The 16,325-nt window shown below is 44.0% G+C and overlaps 1 protein-coding gene across 4 annotated transcripts in view; it reads left to right on the plus strand.

The window, feature by feature from the left end:
• The window catches only part of RALB (RAS like proto-oncogene B), a 53,264-nt gene that overhangs the window by 3,749 nt on the left and 33,190 nt on the right, over positions 1 to 16,325 (plus strand). The gene's annotated exons all lie outside the window — the stretch shown is intronic.

The raw sequence follows: 16,325 nt of genomic DNA on the forward strand, positions 1-16,325 counted from the left end.
CCTCCCTAGCCCTGTGGAACTGAGTCAATTAAACATCTTTTCTTTATAGATTACCCAGTCTCGGTTGTTTCTTCATGGCGGCATGAGAACGGAATAATACAGTGTTTAACAGATCGAGACCATCTTGGTCAACATGGTGAAACCCCGTCTCTACTAAAATTACAAAAAATTAGCTGGGCACGGTGGTGCGTGCCTGTAATCCCAGCTGCGCGGGAGGCTGAGGCAGGAGAATTGCCTGAACCCAGGAGGCGGAGATTGCGGTGAGCCGAGATCGCGCCACTGCACTCCAGCCTGGGTAACAAGAGCGAAACTCCGTCTCAAAAAAAAAAAAAAAAAAAATACAGTGTTTAATCTTGGAGGTGGCAAACCATCCCATCATTATACAAACCAGAGCTGGTACAATGGGGGAAAGGACTGCAAGAGGGGAGGTCAGGGCACATCAGTATTCTTGGAGGCTAGCTACCACTACTTTTTTAAGGTTTAGACCAGACATCATTGAGAAAATCTTTCTTTCAGTTGCTTACTGAAGTATGTCGTACTGAGGAGATGAAAACACAGCTGGGGTCTTTACTCTTCTAGAAACTTTAATATTATATGTGAAACTTTTATATTCTTTCTTCTGGTCCTTTGTCAGATGCTGGAATTAGCCAAGTATGCAGTAGCTTTGAAAATTAGAAACTCAAATCTTTCTGGTCCCTAAATCAAAAAGAACATCTGAATTTTTTTCTTTTTTCTTTTCTTTCTTCCCCCTCCTCCCACCAAGACGGTGTCTTACTCTGTCGCCAGGCTGAAGTGCAGTGGTGCGATCTTGGCTCATTGCAACCTCCACCTTCTGAGTTTAAGTGATTCTCCTGCTTCAGACTTTCAAGTAGCTGGGATTACAGGCAAGTGCCACCATGCACAACTAATTTTGAATTTTTAGTGGAGATTGGGGTTTCTCCATGTTGGTCAGGCTGGTCTTGAATTCCGGACCTGAGGTGATCCGCCCGCCTTGGCCTCCCAAAGTGCTGGAATTACAGGTGTGAGCCACCGCACCTGGCCTGAATTTTTTTCTTTAACCCTAAAACAAGTTGGTAAAAAAATTATTGCCAAAGTGCAGCACTTTGGGAGGCCGAGGCGGGTGGATTACGAGGTCGAGAGATCGGTACCAACCTGGTCAACATGGTGAAACCTTGTCTCTACTAAAAATACAAAAAATTAGCTGGGCATGGTGGCGTGTGCCTGTAATCCCAGTTACTCAGGAGGCTGAGGCAGGAGAATTGCCTGAACCCAGGAGGCAGAGGCTGCGGTGAGCCGAGATCGCGTCATTGCACTCCAGCCTGGGTAACAAGAGCGAAACTCTGTCTCAAAAAAAAAAAAAAATTATTGCCAAAGTGATCTCCTTTGATGAATGGCTTAAAATCAGTCATTAATTATCTGTGCATTCTTAAAAATAAAACTCATTGGCAAAGTAGCCGAACACTTTTGGAGAACCTAAACCCTCTTACTCCTCCCCATTATTTTAAAACTTTGGAGACTGCTTATTTGCCTAGCAATTCTTCAGTTCTCTTTTGAAATCCTCACACATTTTAATTATCCACCTGGATAGAAGGGCTCTATAGAAGGGCTCTATTTTTGTAGCCTCCAGAGGATTTCTTCCTGAAGTGCCTACAGGTGGAGAGAAGTTTCTGAATCCTGAGCCTGAGCTTGGCTAAGTGACCTCTACGTTCCTTTAATCTCTAAAAATTCTATGATCCTAGTATTTTTTTAATAATGAATATCCTTTGAGTTGTGCATATTTGTAACAAAAGATTACATTAATCATGTTAAATTGCAACCTCAGAAGACAAGCTCTTCTGAGAATAGCTTTTGTTCTTCCCAGTCCAGTTGAAGGTCATTGGATTCGCTGTTAGGCAGAGTTGAAAAGTCAGCACGATTTGCTCTTCCTCTGCTTCCTATTTTTGGCCCCTTTCCAATCCTGTGCTCTAATTTATGAGCCGGTATCTTTTCTTTTCTTTCATTCTACCTTCCTTGTAATCCCCCTCCTTCCTTCCACAGGAAGGATTGGTGGCCAGTCCTTTACTGCTGATTAGCTGATCCTATTGTTAGGAATGAATTTTAGCCAATGTGATACCTCTAGTAATACATGCATGGCAAGCCTTTCTGTTCACTTAGTAAACGCTGCCTTTGCTTTTGTTTTTTTTTGTTATGGAATCTCATTCTGTTGCCCAGACTAGAGTGCAGTGGTGCTGTCTTGAATCACTGCAGCCTCCATCTTCTGAGTTTAAGTAATTCTCCCAACTTAGCCTCCTGAGGTGATGGGACTACAGGTGTGCGCCACCATGCCTGGCTAAGTTTTGTATTTTTAGTAGAGACAGGGTTTCAACATGTTGGCCAGGCTGCTTTCGAACTCCTGTCCTCAAATGATCCACCTGCCTTGGCCTCCCAAAATGCTGGGATTCCAGACGTGAGCCACCGCACCTGGCCTCATTTTTTAACATCTCAAGTAGGTCTAAAATTTAGTCACTTTCCTCATGTACATTGTCATCTCCTTAGTCCCCATCATGTCACCAGCCTGGCCTGCTCTGCTCTTCACCCCTCTGTTTTTCTACTCTGTAACCAGCATTATTTTTTCAACGTTCACGTCTAATTATGTTACCCATTTACCTGAAACACTTCAATGGCTTTCCAGTGCTTTCAGGCAAAGGTTCCAGATCCCTAAAGTTGGCCTACAAGTCTTGAATGATCCTGCAGTGTCATCTTGTACTGGGCTGTGCCTCTTTCTCTCTGCTGCAGATAGCTGTGAAAGTCTTTATTTAGTTTCTTGACTGGACCTTGCTCCAGGCCATCCTGAATGGTGTGTGTGTGTGTGTGTGTGTGTGTGTGTGTGTGTGTGTTGGGGAGCTGGGGGTGGTGGAAGGAGGCCTAGGTAGGAAAGTTCTTGGCACATTCACATGACTGGAAAAAGGCCACGGGGTCCATAGCCAATGGAGGGTTTAGCTGCTGCTCAGGGTGAGCCTTTAAGGAACATTAAGCACAGTTTCATATGCAGCGTTAGAAACTCCATTGGAAGGGCTGTGTGGAGAACAGATTGAAGAGGGCCTGGAGTGGCAGTGAGGGGTCACTTAGGAAGCTGGGGCTGTTCAGTAGATGGTGGCAGAGAAGATGGAAGAAATGCATGGATTTGAAATGTATGTTGAAATCAGTAGAACTGGTCATGAATTAAGCTGGGGAGAGGCAATGGCAGTCAAAAATGACTTCTGGGTTCCAGGCGTTGGTAATGATATGGATACTAGCAGTGACTTTAGTAGTGCTAGATGGGGGATAGCGGAGAAGGAGCAGATTTTAAGGGATTTTTAGCACCAAGAGTCATATTTTGGGACTAAGTTGAGAATCTTGTGGCAGCTCAGTGGGCAGGGGTGGCAGCAAGGCAGAAGGCTGAGCCTGGGGGCCAGGAGAGCAGGCAGGGCTGCATCCTCCGGGTTCCTGAGTTGTCTGTAAAGCCACTGGGCTGTTTGCAGTTGGTTGCCTGGGAAGACAGTGCAGATGAGAAGGGAGCAAGATGGAGCTCTGAGGAGTGCTGACATCTAGACGGGGAAGAGGAATGCCTGGTAAGTGGCGTTAAGAACGGGCCCAGAGAGCCACCTGGGAAGCGCTCAGCCTGTGGGAGAATGTGCACTGTGGAAGCCAGGAGGGATGGCTTCCGGAGGGGTACACTGGGAGGGGCCTATACCGGCCTGCTGCAGGCCTTCCCTTTCCAGGCAGCTCTTGCTACCTGCTCATTTTAAAGAGGAGGAAGGCATGGGAAGGAAGAAAGAAGAGTTTTTATTGGAGCTAGCTACATGGAGTGTGTACATGCTCTTGATCTTACACATTTCTATAGCTTATGTTGGGAGGAAGTTGGATTGGAATGGTTTCCATAAATACGGAAGGAAACAGGCTTTTGCTACTTATAGTGGGCTTTGTGGGTCAGGAGCAGGATTTGAGATTAGGTTAGTGGTGCCGAATCTTGGGCTCCACTACAGGCCTATTGAATCAGAATGTGCATTTTCACAAGATTCCCAGGGGAAGTATGCGTTAAAGTTTGAGAAGCATTGGCATAGATAGTTTCTGTAGAGGAATTGTGTCATTAGCTAGAAGGATATATGGGGATCAAAGGCACGCACATATGTGTGAATCTTCAGGGTGAAGAGTCAATAGAACATGTCTACATGCTGCTGGGGATGATCCTGTAGCGAAGTAAAGACTGATGGTGCAGGAAGAAGGGTAGTGGCAGGGATTAAGTTCTTGGGCATGGTGGTGGTGGAGGGCTTAGCCTTTGCTAAGAGCACGAATGTATGCTCCATGTGGCTGGAGACAAGGAGAAGAAGGGCATGGAAGGTTTATATATTTGGTGAAGGAGCTCTGAGGGAGGTTGGGCTTGATGGCTTGGTGTTCTCTGGGACAAATGAGGTGAGGACATCTGTCCAGAGAGAGCAGAGGGAGGGCACAGGGGAGAGTCACATCGAGATTTTTAGGAAGTATGGGGGAGTGCCTATCTGTGGTTTGAGATCATAAGTGCATTGAAAGTGGATTGCTGAAGCTACTTTCTTGAGTTTCTTTCCCTCACCAGCAGCATTTGGTGCTGTGTGCAGGGGCTGAAAACAGTGAGTGAGATGGGGGGGAAAGGAGCAGGGAGATGAGGTATCTGTAAGAGGGCTTTTCTCATGTTGGGCTTTGGGATCTAAGCTGGTGAAGGGAGGCAGTGCAGCCCAGAGGTGCTTGTTATGCAGAGAAAGTGCTGGGGCCAATGCTTGCACGTGTCAAGAGGGCAGATAATTGTGTGTGGGGATGGTATTTGAACAAGTGAGCAAGAAGGATGGAGGCTAAGGCTGGAGGGTTAGAGGAGATAACTGTTTTGGTGATGAAGTTCAGGGTATGACCATGATGGTGATGGATAGAATGAAGGAAAGGATTTTTGGAGAAGAGAGCATCAAGGACTTGAGAGGGGCCAAGCTTGGCTGGGACTTCCATATGCACAGATGTCACTGGGGAGGATGACAGGAGTTGGGGTAGAACAGAAGTCTTCAGACCAGAAGCAGATGTCCTTAATAAATGAGGGACGTGACCAGGATGTCTGCAGCTGATAGTAACAAGGTGAGGGACAGGGCATTACGGCTGGAAAGACCAAGCCTCAAAGGTGTGAGGGCTTTTGTAAGAGGGAGGGGACTAATGGAGGTACTAAAGAAGTGCAGGTGACATTGGGGAGGGAGGGAAGGACATACATCTGGTCTGTCTGGCCCTGAAGCACATAGCACTGGAGGAGAAATAGCACCTGCTTGATGTGGTGTCCCTAGGGCACACCCAGGTCTAAGACAGAGCTAGAAAGTAGAGGAGCATCCTTAGAGGACATGGAGGCTCTTGAAGGGTTTGCTGGGGTGCCTGAGGTTGCGGGGGCCAGCTGGGAGATGGATGCATTTCAGGAGGTGGATGCAGTTCTGTGGGGTTGAGAGCCCTAGTCATCGGGAAGCCTGCACTTCTGCTGGTGACTCTTCAGGACAGATTGCCAGCAGCGTGCTCCCCCTTAGAGCAGTGTGGTCCTGTTCTAGCACCATAGTTCCCAGATGTGGCTAGGGACATGTCAGCTTTCTTGTGTGATCCTCTCAGGCTTCACACACTGACCCAGTATGGAAGAGAAGGCAAGACTGCTTCTGTTAGAACCATTTCAGGAGTTGCTTGGGGAGATTTGGGACAGGGACATCTTGAGATGCCCATTGGTTATGCCTCTAAGGCAAATTACATTGTATTTTGGGTGATGAAGAAAGAAGGGTGTGAAGGGTGTCTGTTGATGAGAATAAGCCTGTGCTTGTTTCTGGGTTGAGCATGCCTTTGGTTCGAATTCATGTGTCCCGCCCCCCCCCCCCCCCACATTGCCTTTTGTTAGTGACGGGAGTGACTTGTGTAATCCTCTAGTGAGTCAGTGACTGAAGGAGGCCTGGAAGCCAGGCCCTTTCATTTCTCAGGACAAGGGGAACTGCATCTGAGCAAAAAGTCTCTTGTCTTATCTTTTTCTTATGGACTGGCAGCGTTTCCTGCCTTAGCATTTATTTGGCTCTGAAGCCAATTTCTTTCTCAAGACTTTCTAGAATATTAGAGAGATACTTATTTATTTTGAGATAGGGTCTCACTGTTGCCCGGGCTGGAGTGCAGTGGTGCGGTCACAGCTCACCGGAGCCTTGACCTTCCTGGGCTCAGTGATCCTCCCACCTCAGCCTCCTGAGTAGCTGGGACTGTAGGCACATGCCACTACACCCAGCTAATTTTTGTATTTTTTGTAGAGCTGGGTTTCACCATGTTGCCCAGGCTGGTCTTCAACTCCTGGGCTTAAACGATCTGCTGCTTTGGCCTCCCGAAATGTTAGGATTATAGGACTGAGCCACTCTGCCCAGCCTAGAGGGATATTTAAAAAGCAACTGTGCTTACTGAGAACTTCTTTTAGTAGGTGTTTCCTCATTTAATCTTCTTAACAGTCCTAAGGATATAGCCCTCCTTTATTTTATTTTACTTTTATTTTTGAGACAGTCTTGCTCTGTCACCCAGGCTGGAGTGCAGTAGCATGATCTTGGCTCATTGCAGCCTCTGCCTCCTAGACTCAAGTGATCCTCTCACCTCAGCCTCTGAGCCCAGCAAATTTTTTGTATTTCTGGTAAAGATGGGGTTTCACCATGTCGCCCAGGACAGTCTTGAACTCCTGAGCTCAAGCAGTCCACCTACCTCAGCCTCCTAAAGTGCTAGATTACAGGCATGAGCCACTGCACCCAGCTGTCCTGTATTTTATTTTATTTTAGTATTTATTTATTTATTTTTTGACATGGAGTCTTGCTCTGTTGCCCAAGCTGGAGTGCAGTGGCATAATCTTGGCTTATTATAGCCTCCACCTCCCGGGTTCAAAAGATTCTCCCTGCCTCAGCCTCCCAAGTAGCTGGGATTACAGGTGCCTGCTACCATGCCCAGCTAATTTTTGCATTTTTAGCAGAGATGGGGTTTCACCATGTTGCCCAGGCTGGTTGCAAACTCCTGACCTCAGGTGATTTGCCTGCCTTGGCCTCCCAAGTGCTGGGATTGCAGGTGTGAGCCACCATGCCTGGCTTATTTTATTTTTTATTTTTAGTTTTGAGACAGAGTCTCACTCTGTTGCCCAGGCTGGAGTGCAGTGGCGTGAGCCTGGCTTGCTGTAACCTCCACCTTCTGGGTTCAGGCAATTCTCCCTGCCTCATCCTCCCAAATAGTTTGGATTACAGGCACCCGCCACCACACCCAGCTAATTTTTGTGTTTTTAGTACAGACGAGGTTTCACCATGTTGGCCAGGCTGGTCTCAAACTCTTGATCTCAAGTGATCTGCCCACCTCAGACTCTCAAAGTGCTGGGATTACAGGCGCGAGTCACCATGCCTGGTCTTGTCCTGTATTTTATAGCTCAGACTGAGGGCAAGAAATGTTAACCAAGCCATTAGCTTTGTAATGGCAGTCAAGGGTTTGTTTTCCTGTCCCATACTGTGGTTGGTATATAACTACTTTTTAAAAATTCCGGTAAAATATGCTTAACATAAAATTTAACATCTTACCTGTTTTTAGGGGTGCAGTTCAGTGACATTAAGCACATTTGCCTTGTTGTGCAGCCATCACCACTATCCATCTCCAGCACTTCTTCATCCCAAACTGAACCTCTGCACCCATTAAACACCAATTCCCCACTCCCCTCTTCCACAGCCCCTGGCAGCCACCATTCTGTTTTGCTTTCTGTCCTGGAACGCGATTGTGCTGGGTACCTCCTATCAGCGGAATCATAGTATTTGTCCTTTTGTGTCTGGCTTATTTCACTTAGTGTAATGGCTTCAAGGGTGATTCTTGTTGTAGCATGTGTCAGAACTTCTTTTTTAAGGCTGAATATTCTGTTGCAGATTTTCACCACATCTGATGTATCTGTTTGTTTATTGATGGACATTTTGAGTTGCTTCCACCTCTTGGTTATTGTGAGTAATGCTGATGTGAACATGGGTGTATAAATATTTGTTCAAGTACTTCCAGTTCTTTTGTATATACAGCCACACATCACTTAATGACAAGTATGTTCCAAGAAATGCTTTTAAGCAATGTCATTGTTTTGCAAATGTCCTAGGGTATACTTACTCAAGCCTAGATGGCATAGCCTGCTACACACCTAGGCCAGATGGCACAGCCTTTTGCTCATGGGCTACAAACCTGCATGTCAAGTTACTGTGCTGAATACTGTGAGCAATAGTAACACAATGGTGAAATATTAATGTAAACACATCTAACCGTAGGAAAGGCCCAGTAACAGTACGGTACCGTAATCTTATGGGACCACCGTTGTATATGTGGTCTGCCATTGCCTGAAACACCTTTATTTGGTGCGTGAGTGTATAACAACTATTTTTTGTTGTATATTTCCTCTCAGGTATTTGTTTTAGGGCTTGTGTTCTATGCTGCCTGCCTATGCATTTTTCTCCCTCTTTAGTGAGCTTTCTGACCTGTAGGTCTGTGTCCTTGAAATAAGTTTCAGCATTTCACATCATACTTGAAGCTCTTCCCCACCCCACCCTAATCCATCATAGAGCGCAGACCGTGTGGTGGCTCAGAGTGTGAACCGCTAGGGCTCCATCCCAGCCCTGCCACCCACTAGTTAAGTGACCCTGGACAAATGGTACAAACTGTTTGAGAGTATGCGATGTAATAGTCATGCTATAGAAGTAGTAGTAGAATCTGTTTAAGTCTCGAAATAGGATTTTATTTAAATATGTAATTCAGATTAGGGACCTGTATGCTAGTTCTAAATTTGTTTAAAGCTGTTAGGAGTCTCAGTAGCTCTAATGTTTCCAAGGCTGCCCCTGCAGGTAGCAGGAACTTCAGAGTGAGTCTGTATAAATTGGTAATCCTCTCTAAGGCTTGCAAATTCCCAGATTCCATGGGTGGGTAGAGGAGAACTTTATATTTCAGAAATAATTGTATTTAAAAAAATGAGCTTACAAATTATTCCTGCCATTTATTGTTGCTTTCAGGAGAGTCATCAGATAAATTAATTAACATTTCAGAGCTTACCAGGCCTCACATGTCTGTAATCCCAATACTTTGGGAGTCTAAGACAGGAGAGTCATGTGAGGCTAGGAGTTTGAGACCAGCCTGGGCAATATAGTGAGACTGTGTCTCTACAAAAATTTTTTAAAAATTAGCTGGGCATGGTGGCATGTGCCTGTAGTCCCAGTTACTTGGGAAGCTGAGGTGGGAGGATTGCTTGAGTCCCAGAGGTTGAGGCTATAGTGAGCCATGACCACACCACTGTAGTCCAGCCTGGGCGACAGAGTGAGACCTTGTCTCAAAAAAGAAAATAAATAAATAAAAATCTTACCAGTTACTACCTATCCTTTTGAGACCTCACAAACCTGGTGGAGAACACCAGCTCTGGTGTTTTATCTACCAAATGTTGAGCAAGTATCCCTTAAGTGCCAGGCACGCTGGGCACACAAAGATGAATGGGCTCGAAGTGTGGTAGGAGAAACAGACCTCATCTTGGGGGAAATCACCAGTTTCCCTAATTGAAATGGACAATAGACAATATTGACAGGCATGAAGGCCCCCTGAGACTGGGAGGATGAGCTGGCTGGGGGGATATCTAGGAAGGTGAGGAGGAAATACTCCAGCTGAGTTTTAAATTATAGGCGATCCTCCTCCATCAGAAGGAAGGGCAGTCCTGGCAGAAGAAATAGCATGTGCACAGAGGTGCAGACCAGAAGCAGTTTCCTGCTTACAAGAAGGGACTCCAAAGCTTTCTAGTTCTTGTTTTAGTTAGTTTCATTTGTTTTTGTTAATTTAGTTTTTTTTTGCGGGGGGTGGTGAGGGACAGGTAAAGAGGTATCCATTAGGGGACAGAAATACCTAAAACAAATTTCCTTAGGCACACAGGAGTGCTAATTCGAATTGTCTTGCAGATCTAACGTCAGGGAAAAAAACAGCCAAAAGTTGAAAGAAAATTTAGATCACTTAATTCAACTGTCTGATTTTTATAGACATGGAAAGTGAGTCATAATGTTATGAGCATATAAATATATTCCATTCCTTGGTGCTAATAAGAATAGCAGCTACGCAAGGGAAGGGGAACTTGACGAAGGAGGGCACTTGACTCAGGCCAGGGTCTGGGTGTGAGATCAGGAAGGCTGGGTCCGTCATGTCTAAGACTGGGTCAGGGAGCAGGGCAGACCAGACAGACGAGTGAGGCAGGTGGAAATAAGAGAGTAGCGGGCTTATGGTAGCTTTCACATAGTGTATGTCCCTTCCAAAAGCCACAACTGCTCTGCAGCACCAGCCCAGTGGGACTTAGGAATGTCAGAGTTCTTGATTTTTTAAGAGATGCCAGAAATTTTTATGTGAAATCATTCTTTTAAAAATATAAGTAACTAAATGAATTTGTAAAAGCACTGTGTGAGCAAACAAAGCATGTCTGCAGGCCACCAAATTTTACAAATTGGCATCTCTGTTTTTGCCAAGTGGTGAAAGCTGAACTACAGCAAGGAAGAGAGACTGAGCCAGCACGTGGTGAGAATCACAGGGCTGGCCTGGCAGCTCTCAGGGCCCTGGGTCCAGTTGCTCCTGAGTCCGAGCCCTTTCCTCGGCCTCCTTCCTGTAGCGGGTTTTTCATTTTGAGTCAGTGACATACACTAGTAGTCTGCTAGTAAATCCTCCTTTGTGGTATAAGTTCATTTACCTATGTTTCTTTTTAGTGGAAATTTTCAAACATATACAGAAATACAGAGAATAGTACATAATGCACTACCTTGTCACCATCAGGCAGTGACTGGTTAATCCGACTAGATGCCATGGCTCACGCCTGTAATCCCTGCTACTCTGGAGTTAGGGGCAGAGGTCCCAGGGCGGGGGTGTGTGTGTGGGGGTGTTGCTTGAGCGCAAGAGGTGGAGACCTGTAGTGAGCCATGATCATGTCACTGCACTCCAGCCAGGGTGACAGAGCAAGAACCTGTCTTAAAATAAATAAATAAAATCAAATCAGTGTTTTCAGATTTTCTCAATTTACTTTGTTCAAATTAGGCAAAATAAGGAGGATGTGTTTTTTAAATTTTTACATTTTTGAAGTGAGGAAGAAACCAAGGCAAATTTCAGAGCAGGAGTGAAAGTTTATCAAAAAGTTTTAGAACGGGAAGGAAAGGAAAGAAAAGAAGGAAATTCCAGCTTCATCATTGCCAGTATTAACTGTGTATCCTACAATAATTCTTTGTTTATATATAAACAAACATAGAATTTTTAAAAATGACATTGTATTATGTTTTCTGCACATTTCTGATAGAATTTGGATTTTTACCATTTTGTACCCCCTCCTAAATGATACATCTGGACATTGTTCTAGGTCAGTACATACAGCACTTCCTCATTCTTTCCAATAGCTGTATAATCTAAAATTTGGTTCTTTCATAATGTATGATATTGTAAGAATTCCTCACTGATGGAAAATTTAAAGATTGTTACAGCATTCTTTGTAGTAATAAAAATCATTCTTGTAATTATATCCTTATACTTTTTTTTTTTTTGAGACGGAGTCTTGCTCTGTCACCAGGCTGGAGTGCAGTGGCGCAATCTCAGCTCACTGCAACCTCCGCCTCCCAGGTTCAAACAGTTCTCCTGCCTCAGCCTCCCGAGTAGCTGGGACTACAGGTGTGTGCCACCACACCCAGCTAAGATTTGTATTTTTTAGTAGAGACGGGGTTTCACCCTATTGGCCAAGATGTTCTCTATCTCTTGACCTCGTGATCCGCCTGCCTCGGTCTCCCAAAGTGCTGGGATTACAGGCGTGAATCACCACGCCCGGCCCTTACACTTTTATAGAATAAATTCCTAGAAGAGTTTTACATTCAAATAATTCTTTTAGTGGTTGCTTATTTTTTCCCAAAAGGTTGTGGCAGTTAATGTTATTATCAGTAGTATTTCCCCAAACTCTTGATGAACCCTATCCAATGTTTTATTTACATTTTCTTGACTACTAAAAAATTGGGTTTAGCTTCACATGTTTGTTACCTGTGCTCACTTCCTTTTCTGTGAAGTACTTCTTTATTTTTTGCCCATTAAAAAAATTAGATTGTTTGACTTACTGCTTTGCAGGGGCTTTTTATATATTAGGGGTATTATCTTGTTATGTGTTGCAAATATTTTCTTCTAAGCCTTTCAGGTCTTTCAGTCCTGCTTACAATTCTCCCTTGCTTTTCAAATTCTTTTTCACTTTTGTAGCTGTTGAATTAAATATTTCTTACCATGTTGATTCCCTGCATTTTTTCATTACTGCTTCCTGTTGGGAATGCTTGTTTCAAAAGAAATAAATAAATAACAGGAAGTTAGCATTTTAACTCTACTGCTGAGTGAGCTTTTGTAAAGTCGAAAGACAAAATTATCGCACATATAGTTTAGAGATCTGAACTGGCTTTATTTGCCATTCCGGAATCAGGCAGCACATAATTCCATAAGATTGTGTTTGAGTGAGCTGAGGAGAGGACGCTGGCTTTGTGGACAGAAAAGGGCTGAAGAATGCAGAAATAAAGAACCCAAAATAGGTCATTTCAAAGTTACTTTTCTTGTAAGACTGGAACTGGGAGACAAAACAATGGAAAACAACTGGTTAACATCAGGTTAGTTTTTGTTGTAAAGATTAAAACAAAGAAAACGCCATTTCTGTGATTGTTGGAAAATGTGAATTTCCTGACTCAGGCGTACCCTGCACACCACTCTCTCCTAGGTGTTCTCCTGAAGCAGAGCCCTCCCTTCTCCCTTGTTTATTTAATATTTATTATAGGTATGGATTTCTGGATTCCTAATTTTTCAGGGGTCTGTTTTTCAGTACTGTTCTTGTTTTTGTCCCTACGTTGTCTCAGCTTTAGGATTGCCAGACTCAAATGCTATGATTGTGGCCTGTTAGGTCACCTTCAGTAGATGCTGCCGGGAGGAGTGCTGAATGCAGTTCTTTGCAGGCGTATACTGTTTGACTGTTTGCCATGTGCTTCTGTTGCCGTATTACTCAGGACACAGAATTTGAGGAGGGGGACTGAGAGATGAGGTTTCCCTTAGGTTTTCAGGTTCTCATTTGTGATTTTCATGATAACCCTATGATACAGCAAGGTGGCATTTGGACTCCACTTACCAACGCATTTCCTCTTTGCCAAGTTTAACAAAAGACTAATGACTCTATTGGCCTATGGGACTAAGGCAAATAGAAACTACCTCTTCCTCCTAACATGTATGGTTTATATACTGTGATTTGCTTTCAAAATACATGTTCGTTCTCAAGTGAATATATGTTCTGGTATTTGGCTTTATGCTAAGTGCTAGAGAGCCCTATCTAAATATTAATGTTTCATATAACATTACATAGGAAAACCATTTCCCAGCGCTCTTGCCTCCCCTCCCCGACAAGTCATCTAAATGGATATCCTTAATTTAGAGTGTCTTGTTATTCTGTAACCTTTTTGATTCAGTGTCTTACAAGCTAAGATGGGCTGGAGGACCCTCCTAGCATGGCTCTCTGTTTTCTTTAGAATCAAACAAAGTTTCTTAAGATGGCACTTTAGGCCTATTTGTAGATAGACAGAGCTATCTTTGGAGACTCATTACCCAGGCACTTCCCCATCCCATACCTTATGCTTCAATATTATGTGACACCTGAACCCACTGTGATGTGTCATGCCTTTGTTGCTTTGCACATGCTGTGTGTTAAGCTGGAATATACTTTCACTTCCATCTGCTGAATGGGCTGTTAGTCACCTTTGGAGCCTTCCTGATTCCCTTTTTCCTGGAGTTCATTATGATTTCCATTATATCTTGTACCACCTTCATCATTGCATGTGAGAAATTACATTAAAATGCTTTATTTATATAAGTCTTTTATTGAGAAGACTGAATTTTCTAAGGGGAGAGACCCGAAGCTTGGCACAAATGGTTTTTGAACAAACTTGAGTCAAACAACAGGCTTTTGTGTGAGTAGGTACAAAGATGTTGAAGGGTGCTATCTTAACTCAGGCTGCCATAACAAAATACCATCGACTGGGTGGCTTAAACAACAGGAATTTACTTTCCCACAGTTCTGAGGCTGGAAGTCTGAGATAGGGCACCACTGTGGTTGGGTTCTGGTGAGGGCTGTCTTCCTGCCTCATGAGAAGAGGAAGAGATACCTGAGCTGCCTTCTCGCTGTGTCCTCACATGGTGGAAAGAGCTCAGGTAGCTCTTCCTCTTCTTATAAGTGCATCCATTGACTAGGATCGGGGCTCTACCCTTATGACCTTATGGTTTGCAAGTGGTCCCAGCCCCAGAGATGTAGTTCTGAAATTGTTAGTGAATCAGTGGGGGAAGTATAATTGCTTTGGGAAAAAGGAATGTCTGTGCTTTGTGTTAGGGATGAAGTATACTGATACCCACAGTTTACACTGAAATACGTTAGAAAATGAGATGCATTGGTGGGTAGAGAGAGGGGCGACAGATGAATGGATTTGTGGTAAAACAAGCGGAGCAAAATGTTGATTGTAAAGTCCAGGCGGTGAGTGTCTGGATTCACAAGACAGTTCTTTCAACTCTTCTTAGTGTTGAAACTTTTCAAGATAAAATGGTGGGGAAGATACCTGCATTTTTTAAAAAACACATTTATTGCCTAGGCATTTCCATTATAACCATTAAATCATTAATGCGAGCTTCCTAAACTTAACTGATTTATTTTTCCCTTCCTGCCGTTTCTCCTCCTGTCTTTATCTAGTCAGTTCCTTCAAATCTCCGTTCATATGGTGTTCCTCCAGGAAATTTCCCCTGGCCTTCCATCCTGACATAGATGTGTCTTTCCGTGTTCCCAGGGTACCACTTGTGTACTTCTGCCATAGAATTTATCATCTTCTGCTGTAATCATTTACTTACTAATCTATCTGAACCACTAGTCTTTGAGTTTTTTGAAGGCAAAGACTATGTTTCTCGAATGTTTTTTATTCAAGAAAAAGCAAACACAAAAATAGACTATCTGTGGCTTAAACAGAAGTTTCTAATCTCTAATACCCTGTATCATCGTTGCCTGATGGGTCTTCCTGCCCACTGCACAGACAAAACCAATTTACTGAGACCATGGTATTGCAGTGAAGAGAGTTTGGTGGACTCAAGGCTGGCCACATGGGAGAACTGGGGTTAATAGTCAAAGTAGTCTCTGTAAAGGCTCAAAGGTTAGAGTTTTACAAGGATATTTTGGTAGGCAGGGGGTGAGGGAATGGGTGTTGCTGATGGGTTGAGGATGCAATCAAAGGGGTGTGGAAAATGGTGCTTGTGCACTGAGTCCACCTCTGGATGGCAGGGAGGAACCACAGGGCTGGTTGGGTCATCAGTCCAGGTGGAGTCAGAGTGAAAAACATCTCAAAAGACCAATCTTAGGTTCTACAACACTGATGTTATCTGTAGGAGCAACTGGGGAAGTCCAAATCTTGTGACCGCTGACCACATGACTTCTGAGCAGTAAGGGGTTATAGAAATGAGGCCTACATTTTAGCAGAATTCAGGCCCCTCCCATAATCCTAATCTTATGGCTTTTTACTAGTTTTATAAAGGCAGTTTCAGTCCCTGAACAAGGGAGAGGATCAATTTTAGGGAGGGACTATAATCCTTGTTAAACTAGAAATTCCTCTCACGGTTAGTGTGGCCTATGTTCAGGAATAAGGAAAGACGGCCAGCCTGGGATACCAGAGGCAAGATGGAGTCAGCATGTTGGGCTTCTCTCACTGTCAGAATCTTTGCAAAGGCAGTTTCACCCAAAGTCTGGAAGTTGCTGTTTCCAGGACTGGTTCAGTGAGGGACATGTGGTCAGCACCTCTGCCTTGGTTCTTTCCCTTAATCATGCCAAGTTGACTGAAGCAGTGACATAGGCTGGAAATATCCATCATGGCTATTTCAGCTTTTGAACTTTAAGCACAGATGTTTTGAGAAGTAACTGGGTTTGTTGAATAGTTTTCAAGTCATTTATTTCTTCTAGAGAAATTAACTTTGTTTTTCAAAATAGCAGTTCACAATTAGATAACTACATGTGTTTGAAAGGATCCCCGCCACCCCCCCTCCAGCCTGGAGACATTCTTTTCAGACAGCCTTAATAATTCATAGAACCAGGATTGCTTCAGAAAAATTGTGTGACAGGTTGATGGTCTGGAGGTTCCAATCTCATTCACAAACCTCAGCTCTGTAGGAAACTCAGTCCACTAGTGTGGACTAGAAATGAGGCCAGAAGTAGTTTCACCTTCCTAAATTCAAGCCTTTGGGGAAGGTCTGCCTCTTAC

Source organism: Callithrix jacchus, chromosome 6, assembly GCF_049354715.1.
Source record: "Callithrix jacchus isolate 240 chromosome 6, calJac240_pri, whole genome shotgun sequence".
In the NCBI taxonomy this organism is placed as follows: Eukaryota; Metazoa; Chordata; class Mammalia; order Primates; family Cebidae; genus Callithrix; species Callithrix jacchus.